The 14,232-nt window shown below is 39.1% G+C and overlaps 1 long non-coding RNA gene across 1 annotated transcript in view; it reads left to right on the top strand.

Moving 5' to 3' along the window:
- The window catches only part of LOC125637218 (uncharacterized), a 32,653-nt gene extending 18,730 nt beyond the window's left edge, over positions 1-13,923 (top strand). Inside the window, exons 2-5 of the long non-coding RNA XR_007356865.2 lie at positions 6,691-6,774; positions 9,450-9,557; positions 11,367-11,412; positions 12,256-13,923. This is a non-coding gene — a long non-coding RNA (uncharacterized LOC125637218). The remainder of the gene's footprint in view (positions 1-6,690; positions 6,775-9,449; positions 9,558-11,366; positions 11,413-12,255) is intronic.
- Positions 13,924-14,232: the final 309 nt, after the last annotated feature.

Here is a 14,232-nt window from a genome sequence, read left to right on the forward strand (position 1 = left end):
TTTCTTAGAGTCTGCCTGGCATGGAGTTGTTGCACCTTCACTATCCCAGGCCTTTCTACCTCCTCTCATCTCTGTTCTTCTTACTTTATAGCTGGGCTTCTTTTCCTTATTGGTCTCAAGATGATTATAATTTTTCACTAGTTAATCTATGACCTCTTAGTCTATGACAGGTTGGGCTCTCTCCTGCATACAACCAAATTTACTTCAATTGGTATTTATCCACAAGAACTATTTCCAGGATACTTAAACACACAGAACTCCAGATCATTGGTCTCATTAGTACTGTGCGACTGGATTGGCCTCCACTGGACTCATCCATGGCCCATCAGGGCACTACTCACACTGCCTCAGAGTCTCCAGTGGTCAGCTACCACCACTCACAAAGTGCTTTAGTCCTTCACCTAAAACACTCTTCAGTCTCACCACTTCAAGAGTATTAAAAGTATAAAACTATGAGAAAACAAAGAACTCAAAATAGGGTCATCCAACAAGTCTTCAGTAGGACCCCACACATCTACTCAGGGCCTGTCTTCAAACAACCCGCCCTTTGATAAGTCTCTAAGGGCCCAGGCATCTCATCCACTAGGAAACTCCTCCAACTGGCAAGCCTTCTCAGCCAGATTCCTCTCAGAGATGGAAAAGCAGAGCTCTACTTTACTTCCCAGCTAGCTCCTAACTATCCTATGTCTTTTCACTTTAATTCCCTTCTCCACACCTGATTTCTGCTACAGGTATAGGAGTGTGGGGCTGATTGCATCTGCAGGCCCTTGTGAACCCCTCTTTACCAGTGTGAGACCATTAAAACCCCTCACATAGTACAATAGTTGGTCAAATATTTAGGGCCACATTCTACCCTGATTTATACTTATACAACCCTATTGACTTCAATTTGAGCCATAGGGCCAGAGCCTCAGCAGCTGTACATTGGAATGGCTCCATTGAATGTTTTAATTGTACTTAAAAAATAACAGGGAAAAGTACCTGCCCAATGTTCACTATGTTAATTGCCTTTATACAATAGTCACAGCTGGTTAGTGTAATATAGTGCTGATGACTTTGCAGTATGTGAAGCTGTTTTGCTGGAAAAAAAACATTTTCAAATGTCAGCATGAACATGGTTTGAAAAACATCAGCTGCTGTAGTTTTAGCTTCAATTTATGGCTTTATTACATCCCCCAAAAATACCCTGAGGGACAGATTCAATAAAAACTCCCTTTGTTTCAGATGTGACATCCCTCTTCCCTCAAGGGAGCAAAAAACGTGTGAGGTTTGCTTGGGCTTCTGTAGTATGAAAGCTGGACACCGCTTTTATTGGAGAAAATAAAGCGATTTCTAGTTCTAGCCAGGGAGTATTTAGGAATAATGTTATATCAGGGCTCTGTAAGCATACCAGCGATGTGGACTAGGGGAACATGAGCTACCTTGGCTAGTGGCAGTAGAGCATACTTCTGAGCTGTTATACTAATATGACTAGATGACCAGTCTTGTTGTTGGTTAGAGGTTCCTGGCACAGGAAGATTGTTCAGCTGTGTTGCATTGTAATCTTCTGCTATTCAGTGCACAGGCTGCCAAGGCTCCACTGTCCTACATGGGGAACACACCATTTTTGCAGCATAATCATGGTTTAATGGGTTTTTCAGCATTTAGTACTGGATTTGAGGAGCTGTGGCCTTCCACTTCCTTCCTCTCTCATACCAAGACTTAACCCCTGCATCCTGAAAATGACTATGGCACCTACCTAGCTTTGGGGAGCTGTGCCTATATGATGAAAGTAACTAGGGTCCAAAACCTGCCCTTAGATAAACATGTAACCTCTATTTATAGAGCTTACAAATTTGACCCACATTCTCCTTATGTCAATGAGCTCTACTGATCATGTTCAGGGAAAGTAGATGATATGCAGTGGGGAAGCATATCTGGTGGCCTGAGTAGGAAAATTAAAAAAAAAAAAAATCTTGAAGAGCAGAGACCTGGTACACTTTTTTAAAAAAAAAGAGATTTGGAGTTTGCACAGCTCGGAAGCAGGTAGGGACATTTTATTTAATGTTATCATGTTTAGTATCAATCCATTTAGTAATAAGAGGATGTTTTTCCCTGGTACTTTTTCCTTCTGTCCCTCATTTTCCCTATCTGGATAATGATACTTGCCTTCACATTGAGATCTGCTGATGAAAAATGCTATAGAAGAGCTAAGTGTTTTTATTTACTAAAGATGGGTCAAAAAGGTACAGCTAAGTGCAATTACAGTGTTAAATACAACTGGAGGGACTTTGGTGCTTATAAAGAAGAGGAACTAACATAATAATAGAGAGCTGTGTAGAACAACATATAGTACAGATGCTGTGTGTCATAAATATAAAGGGAAGGGTAACCACCTTTCTGTATACAGAACTATAAAATCCCTCCTGGCCAGAGGCAAAACCCCTTCACCTGTGAAGGGTTAAGAAGCTAAGATAACCTCGTTGGCACCTGACCAAACTGACCAATGAGGAGACAAGATACTTTCAAAGCTGGAGGGGGGGAAACAAAGGGTCTGTCTGTCTGTGTGATGCTTTTGCTGGTAACAGATCAGGAATGGAGTATTAGGACTTGTTAGTAAGTAATCTAGCTAGAAATGCGTTAGATTTCCTTTTGTTTAAATGGCTGGTAAATAAGCTGTGCTGAATGGAATGTATATTCCTGGTTTTGTGTCTTTTTGTAACTTAAGGTTTTGCCAAGGGGGATTCTATGTGTTTTGAATCTGATTACCCTGTAAGGTATTTACCATCCTGATTTTACAGAGGTGATTCTTTTACTTTTTCTTTAATTAAAATTCTTCTTTTAAGATCCTGACTGCATTTTCATTGTTCTTAAGATCCAAGAGTTTGGGTCTGTGTTCACCTATGCAAATTGGTGAGGATTTTTATCAAGCCTTCCCAAGGAAAGGGGGTGTAGGGCTTGGGGGGAAGACGTCTCCAAGTGGGCTCTTTCCCTGTTCTTTGTTTAACACGCTTGGTGGTGCCAGCATAGGGTTCAAGGACAAGGCAAAGTTTGTACCTTGAGGAAGTTTTTAACCTAAGCTGGTAAGAATAAGCTTAGGGGGTCTTTCATGCAGGTCCCCACATCTGTACCCTAGAGTTCAGAGTGGGGAAGGAACCTTGACACTGTGCTATGTAAATTTCAAGTCACTCTCAATGTACAATACACAGTATAAAATATATTCATCACTAAACTAGGTATTATGCCATTGAAAGTGTTGCAGGTCTCTCAGTGGCATAATATCTATTCTAGACGTAAATATATTGTACACTGTCTATATGAGAGGTTTGATGAGCCACATATTATTAGAAAACCCCTACTAAGGCACAAGCCACTGAATACTTTATGTATCTGTTTATCCTTGATAATGCAGCTATACATACGGCACAGTCAACCTTCTAAAAAAAAGTCAGGAATCATCTATCACAGCTTTGGGCTGAAGACACTGACTTTTATTTGCTAAAATCTTTTCTTCCTGAACACTATGACAGTTGGGCTCAGAGTGCCTGGGCTGCTGAGCTGAACTCTGCCACTGCAACTATTCTCACCTACTACAGGACAGGCCCAACGAAGAAAATAACAGAACGCCACGAGCCATCACCTTCAGCCCCCAACTAAAACCTCTCCAAGGCATTATCAAGGATCTACAACCTATCCTGAAGGACGACCCATCACTCTCACAGATCTTGGGAGACAGGTCAGTCCTTGCTTACAGACAGCCCCCCAACTTGAAGCAAATACTCACCAGCAGCCACACACCACACAACAGAACCACTAACCCAGGAACCTATCCTTGCAACAAAGCCCGTTGCCAACTGTGTCCACATATCTATTCAGGGGACTCCATCATAGGGCCTAATCACATCAGCTGCACTATCAGAGGCTCTTTCACCTGCACATCTACCAGTGTGATCTCTGCCATCATGTGCCAGCAATGCCCCTCTGCCATGTACATTGGTCAAACTGGACAGTCTCTACGTAAAAGAATAAATGGACACAAATCAGATGTCAAGAATTATAACATTCATAAACCAGTCGGAGAACACTTCAATCTCTCTGGTCACACGATTACAGACATGAAAGTTTCAATATTACAACAGAAAAACTTCAGAAACAGATTCCAATGAGAGACTGCTGAATTGGAATGAATTTGCAAATTGGATACAATTAACTTAGGCTTGAATAGAGACTGGGACAGGTTGAGTCTTTATAAAAAGTAACCTATTTCCCCTTGTTTATTCCTCCCCCCCACACACACACACTGTTCCTCAGACGTTCTTGTTAAACCCTGGATTTGTGCTGCAAAGGCCCAACTTGATTATCATACACATTGTAAGGAGAGTGATCACTTTAGATAAGCTATTACTAGCAGGAGAGTGGGGTGGGGGGAGAGAAAGCCTTTTGTAGTGGTAAACACCCATTTTTTCATGGTCTGTGTGTATAAAAACATCCTCACTGTATTTTCCACTTTATGCATCCGATGAAGTGAGCTGTAACTCACGAAAGCTTATGCTCAAATAAATTGGTTAGTCTCTAAGGTGCCACAAGTACTCCTTTTCTTTTTGCGAATACAGACTAACACGGCTGTTACTCTGAAAACTGACAAGTTGTTGGGTTAGTTTTGTGATCATCAGAAGAATTACCAACTCCCATTTTACCATACTTTTAATAAAATTTTATACTGATAAAACAGAAGGGTGCAAATATCAAGATTTATTTAATTACATTTCCACCCACACAAATCTGTGATAAAGCATAGTTTGCAGTGTGATTGAGGAAATTACATAGGAACTGCCTGAACACAATAGCCTGTAAATGGTGATAATGAAAGATTCAATCTGCTTTGAAGGTAGTGGGTAGCACACAGACATCTGCTCTTACATCTCTTTTTACTGTTAACACAGAAAACACAAAGAAACCAGAATCCTGAAAATTTCCAGTGTGTTTAATATATATGGTAAACAGTATTAAGAAACTGCCCTAGAGTATAATGATACTTTCTCTGTCACCATGTTCAGGGTCCTTTTCAGTTGTATTTATAAAGAAGTTGAAATTGAGGTAATATGAGTACTATGATGCCACATGATAAATAAGAAAGCAAACAATATAAAGGAAAAGCTGATGTAATTTGAGGAATTTCCCTTCCTCAGCAACTGTGTGTCTAGGAGTGAATTCCATCCTTCATAACCTTTTAAAAATCTCTAGGCACAGTTCTATGTTTGTTAGAGTTGATTTTTTGTTTAACAATTTTGACTTTTTTTGATGAATTTTGTGGCAAATTTTCAAACTTTGACCAAAAAGTAGTCTGACATTTTTGCAGATGGTTGTTGTTGTTTTTGAAAAATGTAACCTCAGGCTTTTGACCAGCTATAGAATTGCTTGACATTTTTTAAACATGAATGAGAAAAGGAAGCTTTTTCTTGCATGATAATTGGGAGAGCTGACTGAAAAATGGAAATTGTGTGGGTACAAATTTTCATGAAAATTTGCCCCCTTTTTTCCATCAGCTCTCCATTTAGTGAGCAAGAAAAATACAGAACATTTAATGGAGTACTAGTGGCACCTTAGAGACTAACCAATTTATTTGAGTATAAGCTTTCAGGAGCTACAGCTCACTTCATCGGATGCATAGCTGTAGCTCACGAAAGCTTATGCTCAAATAAATTGGTTAGTCTCTAAGGTGCCACTAGTACTCCTTTTCTTTTTGCGAATACAGACTAACACGGCTGCTACTCTGAAACAGAAAATTTAATATAACCACTGACTGTAGTGTATCTAATACTATGCCTTGATAAGTAATAGAGAATTCTACGTTATTTTCAGTGTTTATTCAGTTCTTTTATTGAGTAACATGGGGCAGAAAATCTAGGTGCACAAAATAAAGTATACAGATTATTTGCTGTACAGAAAAAGGAAAACAAATATAATATAAAAATCATACTGGAGTGACAAATTATTCCAGTCTCCCCTCCGCCCATTATATAATGTTCAAGAAACAAGGTTATTTTACCCATGTGCTTTGTACATTTATTAGTTAACTAACTGTGATGCTGGCAGACCAGGTCATGCCAGAGTGTAATCAGGCCAATTCACTTGTGTATTATAGATCAAAGTGATTGTTGAAGGTAGAAGAGTGCATTTGGTGTTTAGACTTCATAAAAGGAATGGGACGTTAACTTGCATTGTTTTCACTTATCTGTATCCTGTTATAATGCAACAGCAAACATTTATATTGTTTATACCCCTCTGACTAAATAACCCATCAAAGAAGCCTTGTGGAATGTTAATGAAGGACTTTAACCAAAAAAACCCTGCTAATTTCAAAGCAAGTGGCTATTGTTTGGGATGACCAGAGGTTAAAGACTTAAAGTGCATTCCTCACTCACTGTCATCAAAGGAAAAGCCCATGTGGGTAGAGACACAGTCAGCTTGTTTTTTGTCAGAAGCAGCTATAAATATGGTTTCAAAGAAAGATCCTTCATCTCCAGAGAGTTTGGACTCTTACAGGGAAGTGTATCAGATACAAACAGAGAATCTTTTCCCCTGAAAAGACATGGGGAAACTGGCAGTTTATTACGTCACTGCCACCATTTGGAACTTCAAACTCTGACACACCAGTACATATAGTTTACCTGCTTTAACCTCTCAATAACTCTCATTTTCTCTTTTTAGCTAATAAACCTTTAGTGAGTTTACTATAGAATTGGCTACCAGTATTGTCTTTGGTGTAAAATCTGGAGTACCAATTGATCTGGGGTAAGTGACTGGTGTCAGATAACAACCTGATTTGGTGTTATTTTTGGCTGAAGTGATCTTTTATCACAAAATTCAGTTTGTCTGGGTGGAAAGATAGACTGGAGAGTTTAAGGGGACTGTCTGACTCCATGATAAGACTGGTAGAGATTTCCAGGAGTTCACATTTGTTTCTGGTTTGGTGAAATCTAATTATGGAACACACCACCAATTTGGGGTGTCTGTCCCGTTTTGTGACAGTCTGCCTTGAGGTGGGTATTCACATGTCTGAGCCACTCCAGACAGTGTGACAGTAACTATTTTTGTTTCAGTTTAAAAAAAAAAAAAACACCATTTTTCAGGGTTGTTTTTTTTTTTTTAAAAAAAGCATTAACCTAGAGGTGAATGGAAAGTTTTAGCAATTAGTTACATATTGATTTAATTTCAGCACACAAGCGTAATTAACAGAGTTATGTAAAATTGGTAATGAAATAGTGCTACTGAACAGAAAAATAAAGAAAGAAAGAAAAATCCTATTTTGGATGGAAAGTGTTTATGGTTTAACCTCTGAAGAAAATATAGTGCTTAATACCCAAGGGGTATGTGATGTATAATGTTTCTCTGGAACACCAACATGTTTCCTCTCACCGTATTTTCCCATCAATGTGGATTTTTAGCAGTCAAGGTTTAAAATAAATCTGACTCTACACAGAGGGAACTTCAGGGCTACTACATCTCCCCAAAAAGAAAAGGAGTACTTGTGGCACCTTAGAGACTAACCAATTTATTTGAGCATAAGCTTTCGTGAGCTACAGCTCACTTCATCGGATGCATACTGTGGAAAGTGTAGAAGATCTTTTATACACACAAAGCATGAAAAAATACCTCCCCCCACCCCACTCTCCTGCTGGCAATAGCTTATCTAAAGTGATCACTCTCCTTACGATGAGAATGATAATCAAGATGGGCCATTTCCAGTCCAAATCCAGGTTCTCTCACCCGCCCTCCCCCCAACACACACACACAAACCCACTCTCCTGCTGGTAATAGCTTATCTAAAGTGACCACTCTCCTTACAATGTGTATGATAATCAAGGTGGGCCATTTCCAGCACAAATCCAGGGTATAACAAGAATGTCTGGGGGGGGAGGGGAAGAGTTAGGAAAAAACAAGGAGAAATAGGTTACCTTGCATAATGACTTTGGGAGTGGCTAAGTCATTATGCAAGGTAACCTATTTCTCCTAACTCCCTTCCCCCCCCCACCCCACCCCCGGCCGTTCTTGTTAAACCCTGGATTTGTGCTGGAAATGGCCCACCTTGATTATCATACACATTGTAAGGAGAGTGGTCACTTTAGATAAGCTATTGCCAGCAGGAGAGTGGGGTGGGGGGGAGGTATTTTTTCATGCTTTGTGTGTATAAAAGATCTTCTACGCTTTCCACAGTATGCATCCGACGAAGTGAGCTGTAGCTCACGAAAGCTTATGCTCAGATAAATTGGTTAGTCTCTAAGGTGCCACAAGTACTCCTTTTCTTTTTGCGAATACAGACTAACACGGCTGTTACTCTGAAATACATCTCCCCAGTCAATCTCACATCTCCGTAGGGACTACTAAATATTTTAAATGGAAATTAATGATTTTCTTGCCACATTTGCAAACAGCAGTTCAGTGAACCATACTCTCTGCTTCACTGACCCTCTCTGCCCTGTATTTCAGTTCCCATTTGAGACATGATTTTAATTTTTGATGAGGCTTTAGTGTTTGGATCTCAGCAACACTGACCTCACAGCAGATGAGAGACTGGCTTACAGTCTGAAATGAGTCATCCTGCATTGCTGAAACTACTTGCAAATGTTTCAATAAGAATAGGTTAAGGTATGGGGGCCACAAGGTGGTTTGTGTTTGGAACATAATTCAATTTATTTTTTACTGGATTTTTTTATTCAATCACAAAATGATTTAATGAAAGAGATGGAAGATAGATTATATTTTACCAAGTTGGATAAAGAAAGAAAGAGAAGAGAAAATGATATACAGAAATAAAGTGAGGTGTTGTTGTTAACCTATTTCCATAAATTTGCATTATGCTTTAAAATTTACAGTACACACAATCAATATCCTGAAAATGTTACAATCTGTATTTGGAAAAAAAACAACTAAATCTAACATTTAAAAGTAATACAAATATAAACAAATATTATTTTAACCTAGTTACAATGACCGGGGGTGCAGGTTGAAGGAAGCAATAATGAAGGGAATGAAAAGTGAAAAGTATTTAGTGTCAGACTTAACCTACGGCTATCAGGTGAAATAAGAGGAAATCAAGTGGCAAGGTGGCTTCAAAGGAATGAAGAAATTTCTTATAATGAGGCAGAGCAAGGGAAACAAATCTCTCACTATGAAACCTCAAAATAGGCAGGGAGGAATGGGTAAATAGGAAGGTGGAACAGGTGAATAATAATAGGTCAGTGAGGTGGGGGAAGGAGGTGGTATATGCAGAGTTTTGAAAACCAGGACAGTAATTTTGGCTTGGATATGGCTCCAAAGCCAGTGAACTGGGGAAGATATCTTACTTCCTGTAGTAAAATGTCATGTGGGCATAGCATTTTTGGACCTCCTCAGTAGAATTTTAAAAGACCATAAATGTAAGAAGAATTACAATAATGTATTTGTTTCTTTATTCCACTATGTCACAGGATATGTCACCCCTCAAGAAGAGGTCTAACAAAGGGTGGATATTCATCATGAGACCCAGACCTGCTCCCATTGTAGTCAGTGGGAGCTCTGCTATGCCATATATAAAGGTATTTCACATTACCTAGGGACTCATTGTCCACATGGTCTGCCATATTTGTTCACCTTCAAGGCACTATAAAAAGCCTATCTTTCCATGAGAGGTTTGCTGAGAAAAGAGAGGTTTGGAGAAGTCTATTTTATTTAAGTCTATTGTGTTTATTATTTTACTTGCTAGATAGCATATATTTCCATGTGTTTTATAGTGAGCTAGGGAGCCATTTATATTATAATGCATTCTGATGGTGTTATTGTATATGTTAAATGTGTAATGGGGACCCAGACCTTAGGATGAGTACCTTCAGAGTTATTTTAAATTGAAATAAATTAATGTACAAATATCTTAATGTCCAGTATGACTGCAGTGGGCAGATTTCACCTCCTTTGTGTCAGCTCTCCCTGCATACCTCAGTTAAGTATTCTCCAACTAGAAAGACAAAAGGCTTGTCTGACTAAATAGATCTAAAGCCACTAGGTTATAATGTAGGCACAAATGCACTTCTGGATGAATTCAGTGAAGAGACCAATGATCACAGCACTACCAGTCACATTTTCATGTATCATCTACTGGCCATGAAATTTGTTGAGGGCAGTAAGCACTGAAAAAAGTGTAATAAGAGACTGGAAACTCCTAAATATGCATCTGTGTGTGGGGGTAGGAGGGGTGGGTTCAGAGGAGTTGCTTACTCTTTGAAAGGACAGGAGATTCATAGTAAAAAAGCACCCATAAATTCCCAAGAATCTTATGGATTTCAGCATATTTTCTGGAAGATAAGGACGTCACCCCTAACTCTTCCCAACCTCCCTCATTTTCCTCTTTCCCTTACCCTGTGAATCCTAATCTCTGTATAGCACTTCTACTGAGTAAAGGGAAAGTGCCACCAATATCTCAAACCCTGGCTTTGCACCCTTTTCAACCAGAATGACAAGTTTTCATCCTCAACACCAGCAGAGGTGAAAGGACACTTTGCCCTTTGTTAAGTCACTTACCTACTCTGCTTAGCTAGTGACAAACCGAGGCTCAAAGCTCGGTATTTCTAGGCTTCTATTCCCATGGTCAGGCCATTTGATTTTCAAACTTTCCCACTTGACTGCTTATTGTATTTTCTTTCTTTCTTCCACAATCCAGCCATAAAAGAAAGGGAGGGTAATCACAACCCCCCAAGTTGAGAACTTATACATTAGACCATGCTGACTACGGGCCCAATCCAATTCCCATCCAACTTAATGGAAAGACTCCCACGGCTTTGAACTGGAATGGGATCAGACCCTATAAGGGCTATCTTTTGTGCTGAACATACTAGAAGTTTTCGCAAAAAGAAAAGGAGTACTTGTGGCACCTTAGAGACTAACCAATTTATTTGAACATAAGCTTTCGTGAACTACAGCTCACTTCATCGGATGCATACTGATGAGCTGTAGCTCACGAAAGCTTATGCTCAAATAAATTGGTTAGTCTCTAAGGTGCCACAAGTACTCCTTTTCTTTTTGCGAATACAGACTATCATGGCTGTTACTCTGAAACTAGAAGTTTTGTCGCTATTATCCTAGCATGTTTTCCTTTTGATCCAAAAAGGAGTGAAACCTAATTTTCTGGAGACAAAAAATAAATAAAAATAGTGCACTGGAAAAAAAAAAAAAAAAAAAAGCTAAAACACCTATCTTTCAGAGAGTAGTTTTAATCAAGCTAATTAAAGATAATGCAAACATGGAAATGTGATTCTGATTTTATTTTAAAGTGATTTGTCACCAGGCAGTGGTTTTTCTCCTCCCCATGCTTTCACAACTCTAATATGACTTTTTTCTTTTTCCTTTGCTAGGGCTGAGTACTATGACAGGCAGCAGGATTAATGATACAACGCAAAGGTCCTGTTGTTATTTAATAGATAACTATATCATAACAAACTGTGTGTAAAACAATAAATGTTTCCTGCAGTGCTGTTAAAGAGCTAGTCTGTGGGCCATAGCATTAATGTTCTATGGAAAGCATTTGTAAGGCTTACACGCTTCTCCCTGGCCCATTTGTGATGCTGCTATGATACTGGAGATGTAACATTTCATTCTGTTCCAACCATTGCTATTACACATGTTCCCTATGGGTCACCAAGGGCAAATGTGTTGATTGGCGTGTGTTGAAGAAGTTAATAAGGGGGCAGCCAAACTCCAGCTAGAATTGCCACCTGTCAGATTTTTACACAGATAGGTTTCTGAAAGCTGTGTTGGGAGTTAGGCCACAGACAAGCGATACTGTTTGATATTTTGTTAGCAACTTCCAGGGTCAACTATAAAGTTTTTGCGAATACAGACTAACACGGCTGTTCCTCTGAAACCTAACTATAAAGTATGCATTTTAAAATTCCTCCCTGTTAAAATGGATGGATACTAGGACTGCACTCCTATGGTGCAAGCTATTGGTATTAAAATGAACAATCTACTGGCTCTGTGGAAACCATAATTGAGCACAGTGGTCTCATATTGATTTCAAACATCCTTCCTAATTAATTCTGCTGTCGATAAGCCAGCCCATCAGATGTCTTTCAACCAATGGATCAAACCTAATATACGCTAAACTGTAACCCTGAATATGTTGACTTTGTTAACCTAGTTACCGTATTCAAAGGCAGAAAAAATTGTGTAGGCTTATTCCTTTAAAAGTAAAAGTACTAAATATTATATTCTAACATGTTTGTCTTGCTTTTGTCTTTCCAGAATGAATTTTCACTGGTCATTTCCCAATTACTGTGCAAGTGAATCATTTTAAAATGACACTATTAGTTTTAAATAAATGGCAAGATCCTTCTAAGTGTGTCTTGTACTTAGTAATGATTTGTGTTGAGCAGAAATGCTGGAGCAGTGTTGTTGGCCTTTGGCTTTCCAGTACAAGTGTAGTACACATTAATGGCTCAGTAAGTGTGTGTCCCCTTCAGAGATGAATTTGAGTAGAAATTCTATTTCAGATGCGTTCAAGGGCAAAGCAAGCTGTTTGGAAAGTGGAGATGGTGAGAAATTGGCTTGTCAGACGCTCTCATTGAGGGCTTCTTGAACAGAGTCTCCCTCGTTACTGACACATGCTGCTGTTATGGGTAGGAGGACTCCCCCCCCACCATAAGTGCCAGTAATCCATCCAGTGGGAGCTCAAGGTTGAAAAAATGCTAAAAGGTGGGCTTTTGTCAGTGAATGAAAACAGACTAGTTTATCATAATATGGGCTTCAATGCATCCTCCCAGGGCATTGTATTAAGGGATTAGAAGTGATCCTGACATCTGTCAAAATGCACTGTCCCTTTTTACCCTTAGCATTAGTCAGTCTCTGTCTGAAGTCATGATTTTGCAATATTATGCCCAGATCCTTTCCTGAAATGCAGGAGCTCTTAGCCTAACTGAGGAAAAGGGTGCAAAGGCTCTTTAAACCAGGCTAATCTTGTGATGCAGTTTGCTATAACAGCCCCAATAGGCTGCTTGACACTTACAATCAGTGGGGAGAAGTGCCATCCCCCTTTTCGTTCTAGCTACACCCCCTAAGATGTCAGGCAGGAGAGGGGTGGCATAGGAGTCACTAAAGTGGCTCTATAGCCCTGACAAGCCCTTGTGCTGTGATCTCAGTGTGGAGTATTCCTCAGGTGATATAGAGCCACTTTACAACTCCTATACTATCTCCTTTCCTCCACCATTCCTTCCAGGAGTCAGATCCAGGGCTGCTTTCTCCCCAGGGAGAAATACAAGATGGCTATAGTATTTATCACTGTGTTCTTACCACAGCCAGAATAAAGAGGCTGGCCAGACAAATTGTCCGTGTGAATTTTTTGTTCAAAACCTTTAAGGAATAACTACATAAGACTTTTTTTTCCATTTGTTCATTTTTTCAGAATGTTTCCTAAGACAATGATTATAGCTCTTTTACCCCGTTTAAAAAAAATAAATGATTAAACAAGCTTTTCCACTCAAAGCGCAGAACAAGTACCTTGAATCCCCTGTTTGCTGCAGCAGATTGCTACAGTAACAACCAAAGAGAAGACTCAATTAGCATGTGAATAATCAGAAAATTCACAAAAATTGGTGGAAAAAAAAAAGAACAGGAAATGTTGTAAAACAACAAACCAGCACCTCTTTGTTTGTTAAGGGTTATATACTTTCCCTAATGTTTTCCTTTCATAGCACTCTGTGGGGGTTTTCTCCTCATTATTTATGTATTTATTTTAAAATAATAAAGATTATGTGGTAATCTCTAAATTGTGAAACAGATTAAATGTTATTCCTCTCAAATTGTCAGCAATCTGTATATATTCTCTGTATATATTTCACTAATGAAACACTGGCTTTTTGCCAAGAGAGAATAAAGTCACTAACATGGTTATAGTAAACCTTGTAACAAAAGCAACCCAGTTTTTATTACAGATGAAATATATGTGTGAACATGAAAAAGTTCATGTAAGTGTCTATGTTATGGACAGGCTTAAATTTAATGAGGATGGGGTAAGCAGACAAGAAATACAGAACAAAAACCAGGAGTGAGGAATAAAGGAAATAAAGACAGAACAAACAGGTTGGGATTCTAGAGCTATCCTCAGCAGGGATTTACAGCTCTCAAGTTAACATTACAGTTCTTCAGCAGGCATGCAGTACATCGCTTTTATAATCTTCCAGTTCAATCTCTTGCATCAAGCAGCTCTCTGCTTTTATAGCAAAA

This window comes from Caretta caretta, chromosome 5 (assembly GCF_965140235.1).
Source record: "Caretta caretta isolate rCarCar2 chromosome 5, rCarCar1.hap1, whole genome shotgun sequence".
Classification (NCBI taxonomy): Eukaryota; Metazoa; Chordata; order Testudines; family Cheloniidae; genus Caretta; species Caretta caretta.